General features: G+C 39.4%; 1 protein-coding gene across 1 annotated transcript in view; it reads right to left on the bottom strand.

Moving 5' to 3' along the window:
* The window catches only part of LOC147026386 (epiplakin-like), a 201,391-nt gene that overhangs the window by 134,540 nt on the left and 53,456 nt on the right, over positions 1 to 13,395 (bottom strand). The gene's annotated exons all lie outside the window — the stretch shown is intronic.

A 13,395-nucleotide genomic window follows, 5' to 3' on the forward strand; every position in this document is an offset into this window, starting at 1 on the left:
AGAGAGAGAGAGAGAGAGAGAGAGAGAGAGAGAGAGAGAGAGAGAGAAGAGGAGGAGAGAACAGGCAAGAAGAGTAGATGGGCGTGAGCAGGGCCGGATTTGTGCAAGGGCAACCGAGGCACTTGCCCCGGGGCCGCCACCACCCAAGGGCTCATCCAAGATTATTGATTATTGTTGTAAATTATAGCTTATTAACCAGTGTGGCATATTTGCTGCAAAAATTGGGCATTCAATGGGTTTGAAAAGTCCAGTTGGAAATTGTTTTGCTAATATCGTCCATATTCACTTGTTCGAGGGATTTTTACTTTGTGTGTTCGTGGAATCCGATACCAGGAACATTTAAAGCAATACTTCTCGTTTCATTACTTTTCGTTCCATTACTCAAATTATATCAAGTGTAACCAAGAAAGTTGTAACAGTAATAAAATATCTTTTTGATAGACTAATTGTACACTGCCAATTTTCAGTTGTGTCTGGAATCCATTGGTGGTCATGACAGCCCACAAAACATTCCTGAAATTACACATTTTAACTAGTATTTTTAAATTGTGGAGCCTGCAATGTTCTCAAGGCAACTATATATACAAATAGAAAATAGAATAGGGGTGCCACAAAATAAGACATGAGTTTAGAGTGCCATCAGTGAAAAAGTTTGAAAAACACTGCTTTACTTTATCGTTTGTGACAGAAATGGCCACCACCACCCACGTGTGTCCTGGGGTTTCCACCACCATAAATCCGGTGCTGGGCATGAGAAGGAGAGAGAGAGATGGAGTGTGTGTGTGTGTGTGTGTGTGTGTGTGTGTGTGTGTGTGTGTGTGTGTGTGTGTGTGTGTGTGTGTGTGTGTGTGTGTGTGTGAAAGAGAGAAAGAGAGAAAGAGAGAAAGAGAGAGAAAGAGAGAGAAAGAGAGAGAAAGAGAGAGAAAGAGAGAGAAAGAGAGAGAAAGAGAGAGAAAGAGAGAGAAAGAGAGAGAAAGAGAGAGAAAGAGAGAAAGAGAGAGAAAGAGAGAGAAAGAGAGAGAAAGAGAGAGAAAGAGAGAGAAAGAGAGAGAAAGAGAGAGAAAGAGAGAGAAAGAGAGAGAAAGAGAGAGAAAGAGAGAGAAAGAGAGAGAAAGAGAGAGAAAGAGAGAGAAAGAGAGAGAAAGAGAGAGAAAGAGAGAGAAAGAGAGAGAAAGAGAGAGAAAGAGAGAGAAAGAGAGAGAAAGAGAGAGAAAGAGAGAGAAAGAGAGAGAAAGAGAGAGAAAGAGAGAGAAAGAGAGAGAAAGAGAGAGAAAGAGAGAGAAAGAGGGAGAAAGAGAGAGAAAGAGAGAGAAAGAGAGAGAGAAAGAGAAAAAGAGAGAGAGAGAGAGAGAGAGAGAGAGAGAGAGAGAGAGAGAGAGAGAGACAGAGAGAGAGAGAGAGAGACAGAGAGAGAGAGAGAGAGAGAGAGAGAGAGAGAGAGAGAGAGAGAGAGAGAGAGAGAGAGAACCCCGATGTAACACTTCCCCATCAGGAAAATTGTACCCATTTCAAAACACATCATATAGATTAGCTTTCTTGGCTACTTTATGCAGTGCCCTCTCTGACAAGAAGAGCCAAGTGATTCGATTATATATTCTTGCAGGATATATATATATATATATATATATATATATATATATATATATATATATATATATATATATATATATATATATATATATATATATATATATATATATATGCGATACCCGTGCACATGCACGGGATAGCAGTACAACATAGCTGGTAGCAGACGACAGACCATACACAGGGAATGACAAAAATACGCATTGTGCAAAATGCAAGTGGTACTATGGAACGCCAAGACTTCCGAAACATTGTCGGCATGTCCGCTAAGTGCCACTGCGAGGATCGTGTGACGGCGAGCTGAGTTTTTAGTGTGCAAGCTTGGTATTATTATATATATATATATATATATATATATATATATATATATATATATATATATATATATATATATATATATATATATTCATTTTGTGCTGTAAAGGCACATAGGACTGCTAAGGCAGTTTCTTTGGCTGGGGGTACAGCCCTGGACAGGTCACCGCTCCAATGCATGTTATCCTTAATGGTTATTAATTCAATGGCCAAGTGGGATTTCAACTAAGGACCCCAAGATCCCAAATCTGCCACCCTTACCATTAAGCCAATACCAAGCTTTATATTTATATTTATGTATATTTATAATTATATATACACATATACTGTATATACATAAATATATATTTTTTTATATATATATATATATACATATATATATATATATATATATATATATATATATATATATATATATGTTTGTATATATATATATAATATATATGCATATATAATATATATATACATATATACATATATATATATATATATATATATATATATATATATATATATATATATATATATATATATATATATATATATATATATATATATATATATATATATATATATATATATAGTTTGATTGAGTGTGTGTTTGTTTGTTTGTTATGCATTCAGACCCCTGAAGGAACCAATGCAACCAAACTTTGCAAGGCCTCCTCCTTCATCCAGAGGATGGATGAGGGCTATGTTTGGATAAATATATTTAAACAAGCTCGAATGAGCTAAGATCCTCGTCCTCGTAATGATGACGTAATAAAAACGAATATGACGTCATTGTGATGTATCAGGTTTGCGATAAATTATCTGTGCTAATGCCCAGCTTGATTCCCGCAACCAAAATTCAAACAGTTTGCCGAGTTTCGGAGATAATGGTGTATGCGATTTCCATTAGCGGCAATATTATGACGTCAACTTTTTTTCTGGGAACAATTTACAAAATTGGAGATGGTTACTGCCTGTGCGTGGGCTTTCTGCATATACATGGCAGGTTTCACGAATATCCGATGAAAACTCTGGGTTGTGAAACAAAAAATGTCAAAAAATAGGAATGACGTCATAAAAATTGATATGACATCATAGTGATGTATCATATGTGCGGTAATTCATCTCTGCTAATGCCCTGTTCGATTCCCGCAAACAGAATTCGAAAATCTTGCATAGTTTCGGAGATAATTTTTTAGGCGATTTTCATTAGCGGAGATATTTTGACATCATAACTTTTTTTCTAGGAGTAATTTTCAAAATCGGAGATGGTTACTGTCTGCGCAGGGGATTTTTACATATTGTTGCGAATTCCGGCCCTTCCGGCGTGCGATCGGCCACGTAACTCGAATCACGACGCGTCGCCCACCGGAACGGACAATTCAGTCGTGACCCTCCTGGAACTACCGCCAAGGAGCGAGTCACGGGTGGGGGTTTAACCTCACCACAACTCAGTCCGCATTCTACCCGCACGAAATAGGGTCCGATCGCCGAATGGTCGATTTACCTAAAGGCCCGGTCACACCTTGACGTTTTAGCCAGCGATGGCAACGTATTAAAATGTATGTAAAACGCTGGCTTACGTTGAACTTTTGATGTTTTTTATTTAAAGATTCGGACGTATTCATAGCGACTTGGTCTTACGTATAACGCATTAGTAACAGACACAGAACGTTTCGTTGTGTTATAGATAACTTATACCAACGAATGCTGAACCTGTTGTCGGCCTACACAACCCATGCCCAACGATAGTCTAACTTAGGCATAGCGCGTTGCACGCATCGCCGACGATGTCGTGACGTAGCCTATTAAAAGGCTGACGCACAACGATTCGAATCATAACTGCCGTAGAAATGGAAGTGAAAACATCGCGGTCACACGTTGGCGATCTTGCCAGCATATGCCGACCTAAGAAAAATGTATCTAAAACGTTGGGGCACGTCAAATACGGTATGAGTAAGTTTGGTATACATGAGTAGAACGCTAAAGTATGCTATCATACGTTGTAGTAAGTAGAGTACGTCAAGAAATTTTAAACATGTTCGAAATTTTACGACGTACTCGCCGTATGACACACGTTCCGCATGCGATGGGGATAAGTTTTACACACGATATGCGGACGCTTACACATGTCCACAAACGCTACTTATAAGCTACTCATAAGTCGAAACACGTCGCGGTAATGTCTTTTTTACGCGAAACCTATTTCTAACTTATGTTTGACGTGCTTTGAACCAATTCTTTACGCAGTCCCAACACACATCGACGTATGTAGACGTATTCCAATGACGTCTTCCAGTCGACAAAAAAAAATAAATGAACGTGTTTCTAGCTTACAACTGCCATATAAAGACGTGTTCCCAGCGGTTTTGGGAATTGGTATATAAAAATGCTGTTCATAAAAGGGGAACCCAACGGTGTTTGAGTCCTTTTTGAGTCGATGTCCATGTCAGCAGTAACAGTATCAGTATCAGTATTAGTATTAGTAGTAGTTTGTTCATGTTGGCGGTAGTAGGTGAGTGTGAGGGGGAGGGTGTGGGTTATGATGGATCGTCCTTGCGTTTAACGATTTAACGATTTAAATGATAAACTCAACGATTTAAATGGCTGCATCTCCACTATTGAAAGTAGATGCTTGCGCTCAACAATTGGATTTTTTTACACTCAACGACTTTTAAACGGTACCACTCAGCTATTTTCATTGTTTACAATGAACGATTTAAATTGCTGTCACTCGCCTTTGTTTTTTGACACTGGGGTTTTGAAATTTGAAGCGTTTCTTCTGAACGTGTTAAAACGCTCAAACTCGACTATTTTAAATAGACGCTGCCGATGGACAATTGGAATCATAGCTAAGCTAGGCATCGAAGTGTGAACATCCTCGTCATGCCGAAGAAAAGTTTGAAGAATGCTGCAAATAAGTGTTCTGGCCGTGGCCGTGGACGCTGACGCAAGGACGATCCGTTATACCGACGTCTTTCAGCCTATGAGTAACTTAAAAGTAACGCCTGTCGATGTGTGGCAACGATCGCGTAACGTGCCAACAACACGTTAATCATAGGTTAGAAATAAGTTTCGGGTACGCTAAACATTACCTCGGCGTCTCTCAACTTATGATTAACTTACAAGTAGCATGTGTTGACGTCTGTCAACGATCGCAGACCGTGCATACAACTTGTGGCCAGCGTAGCGGAACGTGTGAGTCATACGCCGGCATACGTCGTGAAATTTCAAGCATGAAAAAATTTGAGGACAACCAAAAAGTACAACGTTTAAAGCCAGCGTACAACGACGTATGGCAGTGTTTTTCAGCGTGCTCTCAATGTTATCAAAACTTACCCATAACGTATTCAACGTGTGCCAGCGTTTTAGAAAAAAAAATCAAAAATCGGCATACGTTGGCTAAAACGTCAAGGTGTGACCGGGCCTTAAGTACCCGCGTGGATAGCGTACCGAGGAGTTGTACCACGCCACAGGTCGACTCCAGACACGAACCGCTTAAGCGGCTCGTTCCGTGCTACAGGGATAACCGAGCGGAGTTATCTTCGACCTTGACGGTTCAGATTATTTACCGGGCATTTTAAAACTACTACGAATCCCTTACATGATGCAAGATGGAGATTCAATAAAAGGAAAAGACGAAGCAAAACGGGAAACAATCGGACAAGCACATTTATTCACGGAAGCACGGAAGGCACGTATATTACAGTCAAAGGGGATACAATAAAAGCAATACACGTATACGTTTATACAAAGAAAAACACTAGCAAAGAACCAACGCAGATCTACAACCGAATAAGGCGATTCATACGGCAACACTTAAAACAGTTCTACTTCTCAAGACTGGCGCCACTCACAGACATTTACACAAAACCCCAAAAGAAAAGGAAGTCGCGACTTCCTTGAGCGCGTCGTCCAGCCCTTGGCGACTGCAACTCCGAGTCCCTCCAGCGTGGTCCACTGGGCTCGTTCCTCGCGCCTGCACGTGTCGTCCGCCCGGCCCGAATGAACGAACAGAACCTCAATCAGGGACTCTCCAACAACTCTCGACAATTCTCATTCAGGGACAACCGACCAGCAACTCTCCACAACTCTCGACAATTCTCCTCCAGGGACAAAGGAACAGCGACTCTCCACAACTCTCGACAATTCTTCTCCAGGGACAAGGGACCAGCGACTCTCCACAACTCTCAACAATTCTCCTCCAGGGACAAGGGAACCAGCGACTCTCCACAACTCTCGACAATTCTCCTCCAGGGACAAGGGACAGGGACTCTCCACGCCCAATATTTTGTAGGGCCGGGCTCCGCCCTTCGCTCCGCCCTGCGCCCCGCCCCATTCTTGGCTCCTCCTTCCTTCGAGACGCTTCCAGAAAATACCTCAAAGGGGGGCGTTCCTCTCCCCCGGCCGCGTCACACCGCGCATCCGCAAATCGGGAGAGGACGCGCCACCCCCTCCCTCTTTCTCACCAAGTGCGGGGAAAAATGGCAGGAAACCCCCACAGGCATTGTTGGTTTTCTTCTCCATGCGCCGTACGACGAGGGAAGGAAGATTTGGGTGGGAGATATTTGCGTGGGCGTTTTGGGTGGGAGATCTTGGCGGGAGATATTTAAGCGGGAGTTTTATGCAGGAGGTGCCCCTTCGCACCCTTGTTGCTGCTGCCGCTCCGCTCCTTTCATCCATCCCACGGAGATCGTGACCACACGGTGCTCGTTGAATGGCGAGTGGCAAAGATGGTGGTAGCGTAGTTGTGGAAGGTGGCGTCGTGGTGTGAATGGCGTGATTGTTGGCGTCGTGTAGTGAATAGCGTGATCGTTGTGATGTTGGTTGTGGTGATGTTCGTTGTTGTTCTTGCACCAAAATAACGACAGCAAAATAAAAACGGATAACTGAAGAATCGCAGCCCGAATGGATCACATATATTCCCTCTATACAACGGGTTTGGGCTAACTACACATGGACTTACCAATATATCTCACCTGAGGACCCTTTATGGTGTAATGTGAATTTCCACAGCTGTAACAATATATATGCCAAGATTCAGGAAGTTTCGATGAAAACTGTAGCTTTGAAACAAAAAAGTCGACAAGAACAACAACGTGAGTCAGACTTCGAGATCCTCCACGAGGATCTAAAAAAAAACTACATATATATATATATATATATATATATATATATATATATATATATATATATATATATATATATATATATATATATATACACATACATCTATATATATATATATATATATATATATATATATATATATATATATATATATATATATATATATATGTGTGTGTATATATATATATATATATATGCATACATACATGTATATGTATGTATATATATATGTATGTATATATATATATATATATATATATATATATATATATATATATATATATATATATATATATATATATATATATATACAGTAGACAAGGTGTAAGTCGGCAGCGTGTAACTCATCACTTCGCCTAAGTCGGCAGCGTCAAAAAGTCCCGAATTTATCTCATGTTAAATCCCTTTGAATAAAGGGTCATCCCTCTGTAAGTCATCATCTCCAAGTCGGCACTTCTTCTAAGTCGTCAGATGTTGTCCGTTCCCACGTAATGGAAACTCAAGTAAATTACCACTCCTAACTCGTCACACGGAACTGCTGCCTCGTGAGAATCCCGATTTCATGGAATCGTGATGCTCGCTCATTGATTTACACCGTCAGTGATAGGCTATTTATAACTGCGTACACACGTTGATCGCACTGCAGGCAGGACAATGGCGACTTAGCGAAAGCTTACAACTAAAACCTACCAAGAAAAATACGACATTATCCAGTTTTGCGAGGCAAACCCACTGATGAAGAAAACAGCCATAGCTGAGAAGTTGGACATCAAACGGCAGACATTGAACGATATCTTGAAGAATAAGGGCAAGATATTTGGACAAGTGGAGAAGATCGTGAGGCCGGTGGTAAGTGTGAAACGCGTGAAATGTGTGTCCTTTGAAGATGTCGATGACGCGCTCATCATCTGGTTTCGGCAAATGTCGGCTCAGCCAAATATTCGGTTGGATGGTGAAATGTTGCTGCTGAAGGCACGTCAATTCGCTGCGGACCTCGGGCATGATGATGCCAAGACCTTGCCGATGCACTGGATAGACAGATTCAAAGTGAGGTGGGGAATCGGCAAGGTCAATTAGTGCGGCGAATCAGGCAGCGTGGATTCGCAGTGGTGCACGACTGGACGGATGGCAAATTGAAAGACATCTTGGAAAGGTATCAGCCTCAGGACGTGTACAATGCCAATGAGACTGGGCTTTTCTGGCAGATGCTGCCAGAAAAGTCTCTGGGGTTCGTTGGTCAATCTCATCATGGTGATAACCAGGCGAAGTTGTTGTCTTACAGTTGTTCATTATCTTTACTTTTGATAAACTGATTCATGAATTCCATCTTTGCTTGATCACTTTCCAACTCACCAATGAACCCCCACCTATGCCCCGAGGATTGTGTTTTCCTTTTGGTACAATAGCCGGCTCTCACACATACGTGTCCAGGCCACGAGCAACTTCATTCTTCACCCCACAGTCATCATGAATGTTCACATACGCGTAATGCGTCACATTTCTAAGTCGTCACTTTTTTTCTCGGTCCCGATGGTGACGACTTACGCCTAGTCTACTGTATATATATATATATATATATATATATATATATATATATATATATATATATATATATATATATATATATATAAATATATATATATATATATATATATATATATATATATATATATATATATATATATATATATATATATATATATATATATATATATATATATATATAAGCCTGGTGTTGGCTTAGTGGTTAGGGTGGCGGCTTGGGATCCGAGGGTCCTGAGTTCAAGCCCCGTTGGCTGCTGAATTAATACCAGGGGGTTGACTCAGCCTGTCATCCATCTAAGGTCGGCGAAGTGAGTACCAGTGTACTGGTCCCGGTGTATGCCCCGGTTAGAATAGGTATACCATATCCCTGTGTGTCGTAAGAGGCTACCAGGGTTGCGTCAGGAAGGGCATCCGGCGTAAAACATGTGCCAAATCACTATGCGGATCATCCGGATGATCCGCTGTGGCGACCCCTCACGGGAGCAGCCGAAAGAAGAAGAAGATATATATATATATATATATATATATATATATATATATATATATATATATATATATATATATATATATATATATATATATATATATATATATATATATATATATATATATATATATATATATATATATATATATATATATATATATATATATATATATATATATATATGTACATACATATATATATATAATTATATACATAAGCCTGGTGTTGGCGCAGTGGGGCAGTGGCTTGGGACCCAAGAGGTCCTGAGTTCAAGCCCCGTTTGGACACTGAATTAATATATGTATGTATATGTATATATATATATAATGTGTATATATATATATATATATATATATATATAAAATGTACATGTGTATATATATATAAATATATATATATATATATATATATATATATATATATATATATATATATATATATATATATATATATATATATATATAAACCAAGTCGAAAACACCAGGGGGTTGACTCAGCCTGCCATCCTTCCGAGGTCGGCGAAATGAGCACCAGTTGTACTGGGCCCGGTGTATGCCCCGGTTAGAATAGGTGTACCATATCCCTGTGTGTCGTAAGAGGCGACCAGGGTTGCGTCAGGAAGGGCATCCGGCGTAAAAACCTATGCCAAATCATTATGCGGACAACAAAACGAGCGAAATGGAGACAGTTGGTCCGCTGTGGCGACCCCTAACGGGAGCAAGCCGAAAGAGGAAGAAGAAGATATATATATATATATATATATATATATATATATATATATATATATATATATATATATATATATATATATATATATATATATCTCTGACAGTTGGCTTTCAGGCCTCGATACGGTATTGTGTTTATACACTGACTGTGTTTATTTTCCCGGAAGCAATCGAGTAATTTTTATGGTGAAGAACATATGTTGAGGTTGTCGTGATTTGTTGCCAACAACATAAATTTAATTACCATCATGTTTGCAAATGTGCCTGTTTTCAAGAAGATTGCTTTACACTGTTTTATTATAACACCTCCGTGTTCAGGCCTTGAGTGAATATGTTCTTACACACTGCCTGGGTTTTTCCCAAGAGCAATCGAGTAGTATGTTTTGTGAATATTGCATGTTGATGTTGTCGTGATTTGTTGCATTTAAAAAATAAAATTAATAAAAAGACGTTAAAAGAAGGGAAAGCGGTCCAAGCGCATTTTCCGACACCCAATGTTGGTAATTTATATGAAATCATTACGCCAACATTCCCAATTTGTCATGCAGGAAATATCAAAACACATATTTGAATGAATTTCTCTCGTCAAGGCTGGCTACTTCAACTTGTATACATGTATATGTATATGTATATACATATATATATATATAAATATATATATATATATATATATATATTCATACATATATATATATATATATATATATATATATATATATATATATATATATATATACATACATGTATTTTTTTTGTGAGTATGTCATTCATGGAAGTTTTAGAATGGCACTCAGTAAGGTATTATTCTCTCACATTATTTGAACAAATGGTCTCATCGTGTTGATTTGATTGTCTCTGGAGTGTGCAGGGCTATCTGATGCCATGACTGTGTAATTTGTGTGACATACATCAAATTACCAAGTGTATAAACAAATTATGAGTCTATGTGCCAGAGCCACAAGCCTTCATGCTGCACTGGAAGATCGAATACAATAAATGCTGCATGTACTCATACTTATCAATACTGTACATTATAAGTTTGATGTTTCAACATCAGGTATTCTCATGACAGGTAGCTTTTACTCATTTGAAGGGAATCCTAAAATGCACTCTCCTCTCCATTATTTCAAGTAATACCTGCTCTGGCACTCTTATATTCATGTGTCTACAACTAATCATCTGTTGAACTTATCGAACACCAAGCTACGCATTTGGCTGTGCTTGTTTTCTACTACAACTATCTATCACTCATGGAGGATAATTTATCCTTGAGGAAATTTTGTACATACATTGACCTCTCATCTAATCTCCTACGAGATGCTTAGAATTCTTGGAGCTTCACAGGACTGCCACGATAATCCCACACTAATAAGGATCTTTGTAAGTCAAGGTAGTCAATCTTCAGCCAAACTCATGTTGGGAAATTGGCCAGCATACCAGCCCAAAGGCCTACTCCTACAGGCACCATGGAATTTTTAACATCTGCTTTACAGCTTACAGATGGGAAAACACGTTTACCACTATTGCCACTTTTGGTTGAACCTAATGGCACCAGTAATCGAAGCCATGTTAAAACTGCTAAAATGGAAGCATGCTACTGTTGAACCATTGTTTGACACAATCATGCATCATCATTTGGAATCGATTAACCTCATGTAATATAACCCTCACTCATTTCATGGGATATAAAACCATATAATACCTTCGGGTCTTTTGACAAATGCTCAACATGTTGGGCTTCTCGATAGCAATTTGTACATGTTTTTTTATCACAGTGTCTCAAGGTTTGAATCGAAGAGGTTCACCACAATGAGTTTGCCCTCTGCTGACATATCTCAGTGTTTAATTCATGACTTAATATTCCGAACTTAAACTAAATAAGTGAACAATCAAGCAAGTATTCAATTCAGCATGCGTGCTTCCCTTAGGGCATGTGTCATCTGACATGTAGCCTGCTTGACTGGTCACACTTGTTCCCTGGAAACCTTCAATGAAAGTATATGTTGCTCAAAAAACATCTGCCATTAATTGTACAAACATGCACTTTCTCAAGCAGACTGAAAGTTCACATTGCAGATCAGCCAACCTTAGATTGAAGGAAAAAGCAGCTTGTGACAAAAATAGTGCCATATCATAGAACTTCGATTGCTTCTGAAAATAAAAAAAAATTTTCTTTGCAGTAAAGAAATATAAAACCTTCCTTTTCTGAGCTCTTTCAATCAGCGCAAAAATAAAAGGCTTCTGTTTTGTTTTTTGTTTTGTCCTTTATATCATGGTATTTTTTACCATGGGCTTCTGCTCATGCCACATAATCGAATGGAAATACAGTACTCAATCGAGAGCTTACCTCAAAACATCAGAGGTCCTAATGTAAACACATTTACACGATATGCATATGCATACAACAGACACAATAACCAAGTGCACCGATCTGAAATAAACCATCAATGATTTATACAAGATGTAGGCTCATGGAAGAGGGTGGAAAAGGTAACAAACTGAAGGTGAGGCAGTGGGCACATATTTGGACACAACAAGCAAGGAGAACACCAACCAGGAAGACAGAGAGAGGTCATGTGATCATTTATACTTTCTTTTCCCCAAACATACAATTTGTGAAAAAAATGCACAAGTAGCATGATGTCATTGTACTCTGTCCTACCAAATATCATGGTTGAGCTAGGATTACATTTACATTGCAATCCTTGGTATGGATATTCCCATGGGGGATTCCAGTGCCATAATTACAGTGCGCACAGTCACTGTAACATCTGCCACCAGTTTTCAATAGGTTTGTGGTGGGATTCTCTGACATTCATCACATAGTGACTGCCCTATTTATTTCAAATTCTGATGTTATTCTTCAACTCAAAACTATCATTCCAAGACATCACACAGGGTCTGCTAATTGACGTGAAAAATACCTGCATGGAATCATTCTAAAAAAAAAAAAATTGAACACTTTAGGCCACCATAATACCCAACCGTTTCATGCTGTGCAGTGAACACAGCTTATTCACAGCTGCTCTGCTGTGGTGTTTCATGGAATGCAAGGCTACTTCATGAACTGTATCCGTACTTGGCTGCCATCCGACAACTCCCCAAACTCTTTTGCCATATCACATCAGTTTGATGTTGTGAAAGAGTCATGCCTGCTCTTCTTTGTTCAAATAAGGTGTTCTTAAATGGTCTGCCAGATCGACGTTTCAGGGTTTGTGTTGCCAAGAGTATTGCACTTCATGACAACATTCCCCACAGTTGATTGGCTAAGAAGGTCAAAATCATCTTAACGGAGCCGTCCTCGGTGAGTAAACCATCTCCCACACCGGGTTTCCTGGTGAGCAAGGTGTATGGATATGGACACCCAGCAAAGTTAAAAACAAAACCTGTCAAAGGGTGGAGGAGCTCCTTGTGAGCCAACGGCCATCCATATTGAGTGCCCAACTGTGTCTACGCATGTCCTCCTGCATTTCAGTTACTTTTTGGGGGATTGGTAGCAGGATTAGCACTCCGGCCACCGTAAAACCCTTCACTCTACAAAACACAAGAAAAACACAGAGAAAACTGAAAACTCTCTCTGTGGGAGAACCTCGTGTGCAGCTGCCCTTCTCG

The sequence above is a fragment of the Eptatretus burgeri genome, chromosome 5 (assembly GCF_056783735.1).
Source record: "Eptatretus burgeri isolate ZD-2024b chromosome 5, Ebu_testis_v1, whole genome shotgun sequence".
NCBI classification, from domain to species: domain Eukaryota; kingdom Metazoa; phylum Chordata; class Myxini; order Myxiniformes; family Myxinidae; genus Eptatretus; species Eptatretus burgeri.